This window comes from Macaca thibetana, chromosome 4 (genome assembly GCF_024542745.1).
Source record: "Macaca thibetana thibetana isolate TM-01 chromosome 4, ASM2454274v1, whole genome shotgun sequence".
Lineage (NCBI taxonomy): Eukaryota > Metazoa > Chordata > Mammalia > Primates > Cercopithecidae > Macaca > Macaca thibetana.
In genome coordinates this window covers 77,970,456-77,989,212 of record NC_065581.1, presented here as the reverse complement: position 1 = coordinate 77,989,212, position 18,757 = coordinate 77,970,456, and the positions used below count along the sequence as shown (strand labels likewise).

The following is an 18,757-nucleotide window of genomic DNA, read 5'->3' as shown; positions in this document are numbered from 1 at the left end:
ATGAAATCCATAGATGAAACTTGAGGACATTATATTAAGCAAAATAAGCCAGAAACAGAAAGTTAAACACTACATACTCTCACTTATATGTGGAAGCTGAAAAAATTTGATCTTATGAAAGTAAAAAGTAGAAGAGAGGATGCTAGCAGCTGAGAAAGGAGGGCATAGGGAGAGATTTATTAAAGGATAAAAAATCAGCAGATAGTAGAAATAAATTCCAGTGTTCTGTAGCACTATTGGATAACTACAGTTAATAATTTTTAGTTTCAAATAGCTAGAAGGAGTCAATTAGATGTTCTCAACACAAAACAATGATAAATGTTTGAGATTATGGGTAAGCTAATTACACTGATTTAATGATATGTATCAAAACATCACAAAAGCCCTTATAAATAGGTACAATTATAATGGGTCAATAAAAAATTAACATTAAAAAATGTGAGAATTAAATTATCCTAAGACTTGCTATAAAAGATTGCATTTAGCTATAGGATGCTGATGAGTAATTGTCCAGGATGTTGGAGGTACTTAAGATAGTTATTTAGATATAAGCTGTTTAACTTCTTTAAAAGCATAGTATATAAAGATTTTAACAATGCTCTTTGGTTGATGATGGAATCTTTATTTTTTGTAAGGTTAAATCTCTGAATCTTAATCTCTGATTTTATTATTGTGTTTGAAGATTGATAAGCCATTTTCGGTATACAAAGTGTAGTAAAACAGTTATAAAACAGCTTTGAAGTCAAACATGGGTTCAGATATTGACCCCTCCACTTACTGATCTTGCTCAATGTATTTAATGCCCCTGAAACTTGTTCTATAATGTAAAAAATAGGAACACATAATAACATTCCTTTGATACAGCTCATATGAAAATTACAAATATGGTATATTTAAGGTATTTAGTAGAGTGCTTTAGACATAGCAAATCCTTGATAAATATTATCATAGTAATACAAAAATTAAATTTACCTACAAGAGCTATTTAGAGAGATAATAAATAATAAATAACATCAGGAAAATGCCCTACTTCCATTGTAATCACAGATGTTTAATGCTATTTTTATTAGAAAATAACTGTACTTTTTATTAACTGTTTTAATGAGGTAAAAATAAATGCCAAAATATAATCATGTTGGATTCTTACAAGGCATAAATAATCTTTATTGTCTATGAAGAAAAGGACAGAGAAGCAAAGAGACTTCAAATTTTAAACCTTTGACTATGTTTAAAAATATTTTTATGCTTTCCTAGAAAGTGAAAAATAATTATACTCTTTATTTTTTGACATACTTATTAAACCTCTGGATACAATATAGTTTTGTTAGTAATCAAAACTGAGAAATGTTCAAATATCATAAATGAAACCCTACTATCAAATCTCCTGTAAGTCATACCATGTCCTTATAAAACAAAAATGATGCTAAAACCTGAAAAATTTGCAGGTCACAAGACTTGGGAATTTTTTTAAGTCATTCGAGCTAATAATATATTAATTACTTTATGAACCGAATAATGTATAATTTTATGCTTTGAAAATAATCAAGTCAGTGTAATGTTGTATGCATAATTTGAATAGGAAAAATTTAGTTATCTTACAAGGAGGCTTGTCATCAATGAATTATAATACCTGCAAAGCTCATTGTTATAGTAAATCTATGTGAGATCTATCTATCTATCTATCTGTCTGTCTGTCTGTCCGTCCGTCCGTCTGCCTGCCTACCTACCTACCTACCTACACACTTAACTCGGGATGCTATAACAAAGTACTGTAGACTGAAAGCTTGTAAAAACAATAGAAATTTATTGGTCACTGTTCTGGAGACTGGAAGTCCAAGACCAGGATACCAACATGATAGGGTTCTGGTGAGGACCCCCTTCCAGGTTGCAAACTACCAACTTCTCATTGTATCCTCACAGAGTGGCAAAGGGAGAGGGTTAGCACTCTTCCTATTCTTTTATGAACACTAATTCCATCTTAGGGGCTCCACCTTCATGATCTAATTCCCTCTCAAAGACCTCACTTTCTACTACTATCTTACTGGGGGTTAAGGTTTCAACATGTGAATTTAGGGGTGACAGAATCATGTAATTAATAACAGGTAGTTAAATTTTTTTAATTAGTAATGAATTTCTTTCTTCCTAAATGGTACAGAAAATGCTAACCAAAATTAATTTTTGTAGTCATCTTAAAAAGCCATAGAATATAGAAAGAACATTGAATTTAGAATTAGGTTTAAGTTCAATTTTAGTTTAGTACCCTAAGACCTGGAAAAATCACTTACAATATTTGAAATTTATTTTCATCTTATGAAATGTGGAAATAGTATTTATTTTACAAATTTATTGTGCAGACTAAATGAAATGAGATTAAAGTACTTTGAATATGAATATGATACAAGTGACTTATAATTGGGGTCTTCTATTGAAAACTCAAAGGTAGTTACTTTCTTCCAAAAAAATTTACAAAAGGCAATCATCTAAACAGAGAAAATAATAATAAACAGGCTAGCCTATGATTCTCCACAGCAACATACAATGCCAAAAGACATGTGGAAATGTCTAAATTCTGAGTGAAAGAAATTATGACTCATAATGTTATAACCAGACACTATGATAATTATTCATAATACAATGAATAGGCATTCTCAAAGGCTAAGTAATTTGAAGAATTTGTCAACTAGTAAAATGTCTTTTTAAAAACCTACATTAAAAAATAAAGTTAATAAAAGCCAAAGATAAATAAATGGGAGGGAAAAGCCATCGCAGAATGGATACATTATAGATCAATTTGAACATGCAAATAAACAGTTATAGGAATTATAGTTACAAATGGAATGCAAATGTTTGATATCTTGACAGTGTAAAACTATCAGTCAACATAACTTAAAATATCAAGACATGGGAAACATGAATGTGAGTTATTTTATATCATATATTAATCAGTTCATTAAAAATTTTAAAGATGGTGTTTAAAAATGTAATTACTGAAAATAGTTTTATTGATGTTTTCTAATATTACAAGTATCTTTAAGACATAACTACCATTTTAGAGAGAATATATTTATATGTTCAATATTTCCTTAAGTTGTACTTTGAGATTTTCCCTTCTGTAAAACTAAATTTAACATTTTATTTTAAAATACATGAACTTTAAAAGATGATTCTTCTGAATTTTGAAGTTTGGCAAAGTTATTAACCCAAAACAAACACGTTGTTTCTTAATATTTGATGAAAAATGACTTACGAGACAACATTTTAAAACCATTGTTTTGTTGTGAAGAAAACTCCAAGATAGATTCAGGCTGAAAAAAGTATTGCTTATGTTGAATCCAATGTATTGAGTAAAATCAATACCACATTAGTTTTAGAATAGATATGACCAGTGCTAACTTTCCTTTACATAACCATTGTTCATCAGTAGTAATGATTATTTTCAGTAGCAACCCTGAACTGTGATAACAGTGTTTCATTGATTTTTATACTTTTATTTAGACAATTATTTATAATTGCATTACAGAAATAAACACTTTTGCACTACCTACATATGTATGTTAAAATAAGTTCATGATATAAGACACCCTAGAGAAATGTTCTGCCTTTTTAAAAGCATAACTGGAGCTGGGTGTGGTGGCTAATGCCTGTAGTCCCAGCACCTTTAGAAGCCAAGACCGGCAGATCACCTAAGGTCGGGAGTTGGAGACCAGCATGGCCAACACGGCGAAACCCCATCTCTACTAAAAGTACAAAAATTAGCCAGGCATGGTGGCTCATGCCTGTAACCCCAGCTACTCAGGAGACCAAGGCAGGAGAATTGCTTGAATCTGGGAGACAGAGGTTGCAGTGACCTGACATCGTTCCACGGCACTCCAGCCTGGGCGACAGAGTGAGACCCCTGTTTCAAAAGAAAAGAAAAAAAGAAAAAGAAAAAGATATCTGGTTCTGGTACTTGGGAATGTTAGATGTGTGCATTTCTTTAATAACAATTGATTATAATTTATTCATCACATTTATGGTAGAAATGTATCTTTAATCATGTTTTGAAATAGCCCATGTTCATATAAATGTAATATATTATTTTCATATAATCCGATAAGGCTATATCTCCACATTGGCCTAAATTAGAAAGACTTTCTAGTAGATTGCATATTATACCAAACTGAGGTGTTTTTTTTTGTTTTTTTTCTTTTTTTTTTGAGACAGGATTTCCCTCTGTCGCCCAGGTTGAAGTACTATGGCAGGATCTAGACTCACTGCAACCTCCACCTCCCAGGTTCAAGCATCCTCATGCCTCAGCTTTCTGAGTAGCTGGGACTACAGGTGCCCACCACCATGCCCAGCTAATTTTTGTATTTTTAGTAGAAGCGGGGCTTCACCATGTTGGCCAGGCTGGTCTCTAACTCCTAACCTCAAGTGATCCACCCACTTTGGCCTCCCAACATGCTGTGATTACAGGCATGAGCCAGCATACCCGCTCTAAACTGAGTATTTTTAAGATCATGTAATTGAATCAACCTCAGACATTTGAATATTTCATGCTTCTTTTTGGTTTGGTTATTGTTTTTGCATCATAATTTAATTTGTAATATTCTACTCATGTTAAAGAAAAAACAGTTGAGTTTTATTATGTATGAAACAGATCAATGAAATAGAGCTTAGGAAGAAAGTCAGAATGCCTGATCTCACTTACTTTGAGTGAAATACTTATATTCTTTGAGTATCAATTTATATATCTATAAATTAGGTAAATAATTTTTGCTTATTTTCCAGGACCAAACAAGGTAAAGCAGATTGATTTTATTAGTACAATTGCTCAGTTGTAGTTAAAACCCCAAACTGAAAATCAAAATATTTTAGATAACTCAAAATATAAGTGTTTTTCTCATTATTTACTTTTCCCTAAAATGCTGTCTCATGAGATTTTTGGTCTGTTTTTACCATGTTTCTCCTGCTTTAAAGCTCTTTCATGGAATTCCTTCCAGAATATGATAAGGAACAGATACAAAAGTTTACCAATAGAGTTATAGGGCAGATTAAAGCCTCTGATGAATACCATGCATCTGGTTTCACAGTGATATTAAAGAAGAGAGGATCTGAATCCACACATCATTTACTTGTCTTATTCTTTTGTAATCCTTGTTTCTGGGTCTGAAAAGAGCAATGATACAGAAAACTAAACAAGAAATAACTTTGAAGCAGAACTCTGTGCACATGAAAAAAAAAAAAAAGTGGCAGCATTTTTTCCCCAGGCAATGAAAAAAGTCATCTTCTTTTCTACCAAAAATAATCAGAAGGTTAGAATATGGTATGTTTATTCGGGGGAGGGGGTCACCGTAGTTATTAACCACAGTTCTTTGAGGAAAAGTAATTGTATTTTAGATCAAATGTAAGATATCTTTGGCTGAAGAAGAGAGCAAAGCACAAAAGAAACCAATTATACCCCATGTTGTGAAATCACTTTAAATTTCTACCCTTAATCCTTGTTGGTTAAACTCTTGATTGCTGTTCAAAACGTGTTATTACAAGTCTGCAAGAGCTCCTGGGGTCATTAAATCCCTGTAGAATACCTTACTAGCTAAAAACGCCTGTCTTTCTCTTCTAACAGATGATGTTTGTGTTAGGGGGGAAAGAGGTATTAAAGAAGAATGAAAAGAAAGCACCCTCATCTCAGACCCTATATTGGCCTACAGGCTTCCATATGTACTCCCTTCACCCTTCCACTATAACATTTTCCAGATAATATTAAATAAGTGTTGATGAATGAGTTACTAAATGAAACTGACAGAGCCGCTTTAATGTTCAGAGACCCACCGCAAGGAGAGCAAGGGGGAGGCAAATTCTACCAGATACCTGGGATGCTCTGGAAATAAAAGACCCAATGAGGCACTGGGCTTCATTTGAAAACTGCCCTGGGAGCTATCCAAGGTACTAACCAGCCTCTCATTAAACCATGCATTCATTCTGATTAGTTTGTCCTTTGAAAGCGGGAAAAAGCCGGGGAGAACGGGTAGATAGAAGGCAGAAATGTTAATTCAAATTCTGCCTTTGAATGTCACAAGTTATGCATACCTGAAAAGTTATTTCATCTGTTTCAATTCCTTTATCTAGAAATGAACATAACTAGTCTACCTATCTAATAGTATCATAAGATGTAGTGAAGATTAAACTGATTCCTGCATGTAAAGCCTTTAACACAGTACCCAGCACAGAATAGGCTCTTCATAAATGTTAACTTAATATTATTAATGTATTAATAATATAATACAAGCACTAATGTGTCTACTCCCAGAACAACTGAAAATCACGTTTTGTCATGTCAGCCTCATGATTAATGCCTGTCTTTATTACTAGAATGTTAGACTCCAGAGGGACAGAAGGCATTTCACTTCATCCATTACTTTCCCAGTGACTGATTCAAATGTTCTGGGAGTATATTGGTGGTCTCAGTACATAGTATATTATATATTCTCAATACATGTCACTACTTATTAGAAGCCCTGTTTAGGTCCTGGAGTATAAAATAATGTTATAAATACCTGGGCTAATATTCACAATAAAATGTGTTAGCAATTAAGGTATTTTTCAGCTTTGACTTAAGGGTATCTGATCTTGTAAGTTTCTCTGTGTTTATCAACTATACCCCATCCACAGGCAGCACAGCATAAAACTATGCTGTGCCATTTGTGCCATTTTAATGGTTAGAATCTCTATCCAAACCTCCTTCTGTAACCTCTTTTGACCCCTATGATGGTTATTGATAGTTTTTTCTGACCTCAATAACCATCTTTTAGTACGTTGTGCTTCTTCCCCTTCTGCATCTCATGTCCACAATGCTTCCCCAGCTCAAATATTTACTTGTTTTATGGCCATAATTTTATTTTTATTCTTTTCAAGCCAATCTGAATAAACATACCAAATACTGAATCTTCCCTGGAAAAGACTACAACTTTGTGGACCCAGATACAAGTTAACTATCTGACTCTGATCCAACATGAAATCAATGAAAATCTGGAAAATGTGTGTCTGAATAAAGCGAAATGTACAGGCAGGGTGACTTACAATCATTCCAACCTCACTGAATATGAAAGAAACAAAGGAAAGTTTGATGAAAATTGAATTTTAAACATCTATTTTTATGTATTTCCTAAGAGCCACCTGGATTTTGTGCAATTATACCAATTTCACTGTATTCAAAATATCACATTTTAAGAACAATACCTTTCATACTAAAAAGCTAAGTATGTTTTGTCCTAATCAAAAATTTTCTTATTTCATGGAATGAGCCCCTGAAATGAAGCAACGAGAGGATAATTACTATAAAATCACACACATTGTATATAGAATAATCCTATATAATTGGAGTGATGGGCAGGATGATCTGCTAGGTTTGTCGCCTTACAGATTTTATGATTGTATAAAACTACATAGGCTGCATAAATGTTTGCTTTTTCCTCTTTAAATGTCATATCATTTATTCTTTCTTCCTCATGGTATGTCAGCCAAAACAATAGCTCATTTATGATAATCAGACATGAAGACTGCTTACAAATAAATAGACATACAGCCATAATTGCAGGTTGATTGATTCTGAAATCTTGCAGAGACCATATACTGTCTTACTAATAACTGTGACAACTATGCATCATTAGAATCGAGGGGCTAAAGAACTCTTCCTACACATGGCATAATTGCACAGGTGTGGTGATTTGCATTTTAGTGGCACAGAAAATTACATTCCTAGAGAAAGAAGATTTTAAGTTTTTAAGTTTTTAAAAGTTGATTGGATTGATTATAGGGACCAGTAGTAAAGGAGGTATGGATGCTATAAATTGTCATCAAAGCTATTAAGAATAACTTAAAATATTCATTCAAACCAATACTTAGTTATATTATAAAGACCAATGTTATCAAAAGTCACATTTATATTCTGTGAATTGCCTCTGCTTCTCATGTCAATTTTAAAGAAAATAAATAACTGAATACCCTTGATTTCTTTCTCTTGCCTAATTGCCCTAGCCAGAACTTCCAACACTATGTTGAATAGGAGTGGTGAGAGAGGGCATCCCTGTCTTGTGCCAGTTTTCAAAGTATAAAAAAAAAAAAAAAAAAAAAAGCCTTGTCTAGGAAACCTGCTAAAAAAAAAATAAAATAAAATAAATATAAAAATAAATGTATCATTTTATAGATTTATTTGGAACAGTGTCCTACTTACCGATGTCATGATACTTTTAGAAAATATACCCTCTTAATATCCCAAGTAAGTACAAATGATCCATCCTTTTCAGTAATGGGGGTAGAGATCATTGGTTTCTAGAATATTAGGAATCTGAGTATTGAAGTAATGGTATAAGATAAGCTATATTAAAATTCACCTTAAAGAAACAGGATGGCTTTCAGGTATAAAGAAATATTTTATAGTAACAAAATTAATGGCATTTGGGATCATTAGAAGAACTATTTATCTCAAAATTCGGAATTAAACATAGAACAGAAACAAATATAGTCAGTAAAACAAAATGAACCATGCTTATCTAGCACTGCGTAAGGGTAACCAGTCAATTAAACTCAACTTCTTATATTGAGAGGTTTATGCCTCTTATGGGAATGATTCGATTACCGCAGCTTAATTGTTTTAGCCATGTGAATTAATCAAATAACTCTTGCTCCAATTTCATGCTGTCCGAATAATCTGACGTCTTGAATAGAGATTTCTGAACAGAGATGATATGTAGAGCAGCCAGCATGAATCTCTTAGTTCATAGTATGTTGTAAATCTCTCGAGGATGGCCATTCCAAGGAAAGCAGCCAGAGCAGCATGGCCTTTCCTGACCTAGCTTCAGAAATCAAGCAGTTTCACTTCTACTGAATTCTATTGTTTATAAATGAATCACTAAGGTTAACACAGAATTCTATCTTTATTTTTCCCCATAGCACATATTGATATGTTATTAATTAATTGCTTATTATCTATCTCCCTGTCCTAAAACATAAGCTTCATGAGGGCAAGAATCCTGTTTTATTGTAGTTTACTCACTGATGTATCTTTCACACTCAGCACTGTTCATAATAGGTGCTAATCAATGAATGAATAAATTGCCATGTTTCCCTTGATAGGTATGAAAAGAAACATATTTATAAAAACAGGCACACTGAATTTTCAAGGCTGGGAGTTTAGTAGCTCAAATTTGTGACTATTAAACTGTTTCACAGAATAATAGATCTATGATACATTGCAGAAAACAGGGTTCACAGTTAAATGTGTTTGAGAAACAGTGAATACCGCTTAACCCCTGAAAAAAAACACAGATGTCTTACACATTCAAGGCTTCTAGAAATCTTAACTGTTTTTTTTAATGCTAAATTTTGTTCAGCTCACTTTCCCCCAATATATGACAAAACGCTTCCATAACAGGGTTGTTATTTATCGCCCATGTAGCTAATTTTCTACAGAATGCATTTTAGTCCAACCTTCTCATCCTGATTTAGGGAGAGTTGATTTTTTTTTAATATATAGGGGCTGGAAGAAGATAAGGGCTCCACTCTCTGGCAGTATCACAACATTGTGAAATGAGGACTCAGAATTCAATCAACTTGCTTAAGGTCACAATAAGAGTTACTGGAAAGCTGAGAACCAAAGACTACTTCTCCTTACTTTTAGCAAAATGCTCTTTTCAACACCTTGGGCTTCTCAGATTCTTAGACACCTTGGACTCATCCTAGATGGATGGTTGTTCTCTTCTTAAGAACCCCATGAGAGACACAATTTGTAATCTCCTTCAGTAGCCTGTCCCATTATTTATCAAGTCAAATTCAGGCTGCAATAGGGTGGGATTCCATTACAGAGGGAAAGGATTTTATTTGTCTCATTTAAAATGCTCCATTAAAAAAAATAATTTATGATAAATTCACAAGTACAATTTCCACTTGTTCCTTGGCCAATAGGGTGGTGAAGCTTGGAGCAGTGTCTTCAGTATGCACTCAGTTCTTGGCTCCAGGTCCCAGTTTAATGACAAGCTGAATCTTCACACTGACAGGCCCCTCCCAGTGAGGCTGCCAAGTGTTCGTCATAGTCATGCACATTAGTCGGTCACAGGAATGGAATGTGAAATGGTCAAGAGTGGGGCAGACACTAAGGCAAAAAGTTTTTCAACTCCAAAATGTTGGACACTTAAAATACAACCTATGTTCTACTGAAATATAAAATATGTAATTAAATCATCAAATTCTGTTTTCATGTCCTCAGTCAAATATTTTAATCATGCTACTCATTTAGGGACACAATTTTATTTATAAAAACATTTTTCTATAGATAGGCATTCATCCATCTACTCCATTATGTTATATAACAAGCAGAATCTTAGAAAGCTATGTATAAAACATTATGTGAAAAAGAGCATAGGCTTTGTATTCCCACAGGTCCAGTTTGGATTCAATATCCACTTCATCAATTGTTGCATAGCCTTCAGCAAGTTACTTAACAAAGCTAAGGTTCTCACATCTGAAAAATGGGGACAGTAAGTAGAATTTCAGTGTACTTTATGAGAACTGAAAAAGAAAATTTATTTGAAAGTAGCTGGCACAGTGTCTGGAGTACTGTAGGTTTTCAATAAGTATTCTTTCCAGTCTCCTATATAAAATGAGAATTACATTTTAAGTTCACTGGGGAACTCAAAAATTAAAAGTTTGAGCTTGATCTTCTTATAAACAAAATGGTGTTTTATGTGAATTAATACCCATTTATCTACTTATTTGGAAATGTCATATTTTAACAAGGTCAGCTTTTAAAATGGTGAACCATTTTACATTAGGTTACATAAATATTTCTTCTATATTATTTGTTGGCAAAAGCCTAAAAACTAAGCAGACCAATGCATAAATTTTAAAAACTACAAAATAGACTATCATGTTCTTTATCTGTTTACTAAAATTCCAGTAGTTATACTTCAAGCCTAATATCAGGGGAATTTTATATCTAGATAGATAAACAGATTGCTATACATATATCAAAGAAAGAAGGCACATAATTAAACTTCTATGCAAACAGACTTTGGCAAAAAGTGAGCCAAAGGAAATAATGCACAGCAAGGACAAAATAGACCTGTGACATATCTGTGATAATAGGAAATCTTTGGGATTGACTAACTGATAAAATTCCAAACTTCCGATGACACATTAAAAAGTTTCACTGATACATGACCCTGCAGTCCACTTAAAGTATCCACAGAAATCTATATATGGGTTTACCAAAAGATATACTAGAATATTTACAGCAGCAATATGAATAATAGCATCCATGCAGAAAACTACCTAAATTCTTACTAACAGTTGGGGTGAAAAATTATAATATGGTTATGTAATGGAACACTGTATACAATTAGTAACAAATGATGTATGACTAAGGCAACACTGTGGAATCTCTCAAGCCTAACATTAAGCAAAAGAAACCAGACACAAAATAATATCTGTATGATTCTTCATATAAAGTTCGAAACACACAGATCTTATTTATTATCATGAGAGTAGTCATTCCTTTGGAGTTAGTAACTAGAAGTGGCCTTTTGGAAAGCTGTAATATTGTTTCTTGATCAGGGAATGTTCAGTTTGTGAACATTCATTAGCTATATACTGATGAAGTGCCATTTTCCTCAATGTATTTTATACTTTTAGGTTGGTGCAAAAGTAATTGTGGTTTCAGACCATGAATTTCACATTATTATAACTAGGCTCAAACACATCTTCATTAATCAAAATAGGAACCATTACAATCAACAATTTTTGCCAACGAAAAATGTTTATTCATGCCTATAGCATAAAAATCTGTGCTTCAGAATTAAACAAACTTTTAGAAAGCATTTTCTGAATCCTGCTAGTTGTGGAAGTATTTTCCCTGCGAAAAAGTTGTGGAGATGCCTGAAGAAGTGATAGTCAGTTGGCTAGACGTCAGGTGAATGTGGCAGATGAGGCGAAACTTCACAGCCAAATTCATTCAACATTTGAAGCATTGGTTGTGCGATGTGCGGCTGGGCATTGTCCTGGAGAAGAACTGGGCCCTTTCTGTTGATCAATGCCGGCTGCAGGCATTGCAGTTTTTGGTGCATCTCATCGGTTTGCTGAGCGTACTTCTCAGATGTAATGGTTTCACCTGCATTCAGAAAGCTGTAGTGTATCAGACTGGCAGCAAACCACCAGTCAATGACCATGATCTTTTTTTTGGTGCAAGTTTGGCTTTAGGAAGTGCTTTGGAGCTTCTTCTCAATCCAGTCACTGAGCTGATCATTGCCAGTTGTCATATAAAATCCACTTTTCATCACACATCACAATCCAATTGAGAAATAGTTCACTGTTGTTGCATAAAATGAAAAGACGACACTTTGAAATGATAACTTTTTTCCGCAGCTCATGAGACACCCACTTATAGAGCTTTTTCACCCTTCCAGTTTTCTTCAAATGCCGAAAGATGGTAGAATAGTTGACGTTGAGTTCTTTGGCAATTTATCGAGTAGTTGTAAGAGGATCAGCTTTGATGGTTGCTCTCAATTGGTTGTTGTCAATTTCATTTTTATTCTTTTAAAATTAGTATTATTATACTTTAAGTTCTAGGGTACATGTGCATAACGTGCAGGTTTGTTACATATGTATACTTGTGCCATGTTGCTGTGCTGCACCCATCAACTCGTCAGCACCCATCAACTCTTCATTTACATCAGGTATAACTCCCAATGCAATCCCTCCTCCCTCCCCCCTCCCCCTTCCCCATGATAGGCTCCGGTGTGTGATGTTCCCCTTCCCGAGTCCAAGTGATCTCACTGTTCAGCTCCCACCTATGAGTGAGAACATGCAGTGTTTGGTTTTCTGTTCTTGTGATAGTTTGCTAAGAATGATGGTTTCCAGCTACACCCATGTCCCTATAAAGGACACAAACTCATCCTTTTTTATGGCTGCATAGTATTCCATGGTGTATATGTGCCACATTTTCTTAATCCAGTCTGTCACTGATGGACATTTGGGTTGATTCCAAGTCTTTGCTATTGTGAATAGTGCCGCAATAAACATACGTGTGCATGTGTCTTTATAGCAGCATGATTTATAATCCTTTGGGTATATCCCCAGTAATGGGATGGCTGGGTCATATGGTACATCTAGTTCTAGATCCTTGAGGAATCGCCATACTGTTTTCCATAATGGTTGAACTAGTTTACATTCCCACCAACAGTGTAAAAGTGTTCCTATTTCTCCACATCCTCTCCAGCACCTGTTGTTTCCTGACTTTTTAATGATTGCCATTCTAACTGGTGTGAGATGGTATCTCATTGTGGTTTTCATTTGCATTTCTCTAATGGCCAGTGATGATGAGCATTTTTTCATGTGTCTGTTGGCTGTATGAATGTCTTCTTTTGAGAAATGTCTGTTCATATATTTTGCCCACTTTTTGATGGGGTTGTTTGTTTTTTTCTTGTAAAATTGTTTGAGTTCTTTGTAGGTTCCGGATATTAGCCCTTTGTCAGATGAGTAGATTGCAAAAATTTTCTCCCATTCTGTAGGTTGCCTGTTCACTCTGATGGTAGTTTCTTTTGCTGTGTAGAAGCTCTTTAGTTTAATGAGATCCCATTTGTCAATTTTGGCTTTTGCTGCCATTGCTTTTGGTGTTTTAGACATGAAGTCTTTGCCCATGCCTATGTCCTGAATGGTACTACCTAGGTTTTCCTCTAGGGTTTTTATGGTATTAGGTCTAACATTTAAGTCTCTAATCCATCTTGAATTAATTTTCTTATAAGGAGTAAGGAAAGGATCCAGTTTCAGCTTTCTACTTATGGCTAGCCAATTTTCCCAGCACCATTTATTAAATAGGGAATCCTTTCCCCATTTCTTCTTTCTCTCAGGTTTGTCAAAGATCAGATGGCTGTAGATGTGTGGTATTATTTCTGAGGACTCTGTTCTGTTCCATTGGTCTATATCTCTGTTTTGGTACCACTACCATGCTGTTTTGGTTACTGTAGCCTTGTAGTAGAGTTTGAAGTCAGGTAGCGTGATGCCTCCAGCTTTGTTCTTTTGACTTAGGATTGTCTTGGCGATGCGGGCTCTTTTTTGGTTCCATATGAACTTTAAAGCAGTTTTTTCCAATTCTGTGAAGAAACTCATTGGTAGCTTGATTGGGATGGCATTGAATCTATAAATAACCTTGGGCAGTATGGCCATTTTCACGATATTGATTCTTCCTATCCATGAGCATGGTATGTTCTTCCATTTGTTTGTGTCCTCTTTTATTTCACTGAGCAGTGGTTTGTAGTTCTCCTGAAGATGTCCTTTACGTCCCTTGTAAGTTGGATTCCTAGGTATTTTATTCTCTTTGAAGCAATTGTGAATGGAAGTTCATTCATGATTTGGCTCTCTGTTTGTCTGTTACTGGTGTATAAGAATGCTTGTGATTTTTGCACATTAATTTTGTATCCTGAGACTTTGCTGAAGTTGTTTATCAGCTTAAGGAGATTTTGGGCTGAGACAATGGGGTTTTCTAAATATACAATCATGTCATCTGCAAACAGGGACAATTTGACTTCTTCTTTTCCTAACTGAATACCCTTGATTTCTTTCTCTTGCCTGATTGCCCTAGCCAGAACTTCCAACACTATGTTGAATAGGAGTGGTGAGAGAGGGCATCCCTGTCTTGTGCCAGTTTTCAAAGGGAATTTTTCCAGTTTTTGCCCATTCAGTATAATATTGGCTGTGGGTTTGTCATAAATAGCTCTTATTATTTTGAGATACGTTCCATCAATACCAAATTTATTGAGCGTTTTTAGCATGAAGGGCTGTTGAATTTTGTCAAAAGCCTTTTCTGCATCCATTGAGATAATCATGTGGTTCTTGTCTTTGGTTCTGTTTATATGCTGGATTATGTTTATTGATTTGCATATGTTGAACCAGCCTTGCATCCCAGGGATGAAGCCCACTTGATCATGGCGGATAAGCTTTTTGATGTGCTGCTGAATCCGGTTTGCCAGTATTTTATTGAGGATTTTTGCATCGATGTTCATCAGGGATATTGGTCTAAAATTCTCTTTTTTTGTTGTGTCTCTGCCAGGCTTTGGTATCAGGATGATGTTTGCCTCATAAAATGAGTTAGGGAGGATTCCCTCTTTTTCTATTGATTGCAATAGTTTCAGAAGGAATGGTACCAGCTCCTCCTTGTACCTCTGGTAGAATTCAGCTGTGAATCCATCTGGTCCTGGACTTTTTTTGGTTGGTAGGCTATTAATTATTGCCTCAATTTCAGAGCCTGCTATTGGTCTATTCAGGGAATCAACTTCTTCCTGGTTTAGTCTTGGAAGAGAGTAAGTGTCCAGGAAATTATCCATTTCTTCTAGATTTTCTAGTTTATTTGCGTAGAGGTGTTTATAGTATTCTCTGATGGTAGTTTGTATTTCTGTGGGGTCGGTGGTGATATCCCCTTTATCATTTTTTATTGCGTCTATTTGATTCTTCTCTCTTTTCTTCTTTATTAGTCTTGCTAGCGGTCTGTCAATTTTGTTGATCTTTTCAAAAAACCAACTCCTGGATTCATTGATTTTTTGGAGGGTTTTTTGTGTCTCTATCTCCTTCAGTTCTGCTCTGATCTTAGTTATTTCTTGCCTTCTGCTAGCTTTTGAATGTGTTTGCTCTTGCTTCTCTAGTTCTTTTAATTGTGATGTTAGAGTGTCAATTTTAGATCTTTCCAGCTTTCTCTTGTGGGCATTTAGTGCTATAAATTTCCCTCTACACACTGCTTTAAATGTGTCCCAGAGATTCTGGTATGTTGTATCTTTGTTCTCATCGGTTTCAAAGAACATCTTTATTTCTGCCTTCATTTCGTTATGTACCCAGTAGTCATTCAGGAGCAGGTTGTTCAATTTCCATGAACAACCAGCCTCGCTGCTGCCTTGCCGGTAGATCACAGACTGCTGTTCTAGCAATGAGGGAGGCTCCGTGGGTGTGGGACCCTCCCGGCCAGGTGTGGGATATGATTTCCTGGTGTGCCTGTTTGCTTAAAGCGCAGTATTGGGGTGGGAGTTACCCGATTTTCCAGGTGTTGTGTGTCTCAGTTCCCCTGGCTAGGAAAAGGGATTCCCTTTCCCCTTGTGCTTCCCAGGTGAGGCAATGCCTCGCCCTGCTTCAGCTCTCGCTGGTCGGGCTGCAGCAGCTGACCAGCACCGATCGTCCGGCACCCCCTAGTGAGATGAACCCAGTACCTCAGTTGAAAATGCAGAAATCACCGGTCTTCTGTGTCGCTCGCGCTGGGAGTTGGAGACTGAAGCTGTTCCTATTTGGCCATCTTGCTCCGCCCCCGGATGTTGTCAATTTCTGATGGCTGACTACTATGCTCCTCATCTTCAAGTCTTTCATCTCCTTTGCAAAACTTCTTGAACCACCACTGCACTGTACGTTCATTAGTAGTTCCTGGACCAAATGCATTGTTGATGTTGCGAGTTGTCTCTGCTGCTTTACAACCCATTTTGAACTCAAATAAGAAAATTGCTCAAATTTGCTTTTTGTCTAACATCATTTCCATTGTCTAAAATAAATATAAATTAAACTGCAAGTAGTAAGTCATTAGCAAAAAAACAGACAGCAAGAAATGTGCATAAAAATGATGTATAACATAACCACGTTTAAGAATGTATTCCAATATCAAACAGCAAATTTCAACAATTCAAAAACTGCAATTACTTTTGCACCAACCTTGTTCCAAAAACTTTTCTTCCCAAAACTAAATGTTTTACAATATTTTCACTAAGTTGAATAATTAGTTTTGGCATACCCAAATATTTAAAAATCTGCTTAACATCAAGCAGACTCTACAGTAAAACTTTAAATGAAAAAAAGAAGGTTTAGCATTCAAGATCATGTTGAAGAAGAAAATAGCATGTACTTCAGACTGTCCTTAAACTATTCTAGAGGATTAATTCAGCCAATTAATCAAACTAATGAAAAGAAAATTTGTAAAACCAATTGGTTGACTGAGTTGAAAATATTTATTCTAGAGTCCTCATGTGATTCCTTTTCTGCTTATTCATCACTAGTAACTGAAGACTCTCAATTGGAGGCTCCAGCCCCTTCTACCACCAAACCCATGAGAATCACACTGATAGATTTTCTCCTGGGTAACAAGAGGGATCTAAAGTTAGCTGGATTCTCCATAGCTGTCTTTCTAAAATCCAGCATTTTTTCCTGCAATTCTACATATTTGAGCTTTGCCTCACTTTCTAGTTTGTATTCCAGTAGACCTCTGATATCAACCCTTTAAACTGCAACCAATTTGTCTGGGATCCTAAAAACTTGCAAGCTTCTTCTCTTTTAGGAGATGGGTCCTGTCCCAGTCATTTTTGGCTAATGACTGAGGTTTTATTTCAAACTTCTTGAGCTCCTATTGAATCCAAGACAGAACTACCGCCCTAATTAGAAGTACTTCATTTGCTGCTAAGCACCCACAAACCGGATTGTGCCTTTTACCAATGTAACTACCACTGATCAGCCTGAGATTGCATTGTGATCTTAAATACTGTAACTTTGCCCTTTACCCATTCTTCCTTGAGTGTCAGTCCTAAGCCAGGCCATCTTCCAGAATGGTTTATTCCTCTATGTATGATATGTTACCATTTTGTTCCAAGAAGCTGTAGGCAACGCCCGTGCAAAATATGATATTTTCAATAAAGCTCATAATCACTGCCTTTTGGCTATAGACATAACCAAATAAAAATATACCAGTTTACATTGTTTTGAATCTAAGTGACCCAAAGGCATGGAAAATCCTCTAAATAAATAGGCATTTATGCCTGCCCAAGACTGGAAAATGCAGACAATGATTGCAGTTCTACATTTCACATCATTTTTCATAAACATGTATAACCATTACAAGTCAAAATTGAAGTTCACTTGTGCCTCAAACTATAGAAATTACTTTATATCAAATGTCAACCAAACCTGCAAACTATTTTCAAGCAGGAAATAGGAAAAAAAACTTTGACATTTCACAGTAAAAATAAACTTTCTGGGTGTGTTCAAATCAAAATAAAATTATTCACCTTAATTTAATCTGGAATTAAATTAATATAGTTACATAATGCAATATCACTAAAGTTTTAAAACAAAAATTCAAATGTCTGAATTTCTAAATTATACACCAAAGAATTATCTGAAGCCATAATTACTCTTGCAATGATCGTATTACGATAAAGTCAAACAAACAGTTAAACTTGACTATTTCAGTAAAAACAATCATTTTTGACCTTTTTGCAGTTACTCAATTATTCAAATCTCCTTATACTTTGAGTTCATTGGCTCCTACTGATTTGAGATTTTCATTTCAGCATGTCTACCTGGCCTAACCACCACAATATGGAGTATAGGCAAATCCACTTATTGTGAAGTGATAAGGTATTGTTTACAGGTTACTTAAGACGATGATCTAAAAAGCAGATGATGGAGGAACATGTAAAGATATACCAGTTGGGTGCAGTTGGGAAGAACTCTAGATAATGTCAAAATGATCTGCTTCAAGGTTTAAATGGTTGCTTCATGTTCTAAACAGCTGCAGGGTTGAAAAAGTGGCTGCATTTCTGAAATTTAGAATCTGAGCATAGACAACAGATTTCAGCACAATGGGGTGTTGTCAGTAATTTCTGTAATTATAGGATAATCTTGCTAAGCTGTCATGCCTAGAGCTTTGAATTGGAAAAAGGCAAATTTCCCAGTGCAGTGGACATGATTTCTCTGAGAGAAATGT

The 18,757-nt window shown here is 35.2% G+C and overlaps 1 pseudogene; it reads right to left on the bottom strand.

Moving 5' to 3' along the window:
* Nucleotides 1-11,678: 11,678 nt before the first annotated feature.
* On the bottom strand, nt 11,679-16,543 carry LOC126953907 (histone-lysine N-methyltransferase SETMAR-like; annotated as a pseudogene).
* Nucleotides 16,544-18,757: the final 2,214 nt, after the last annotated feature.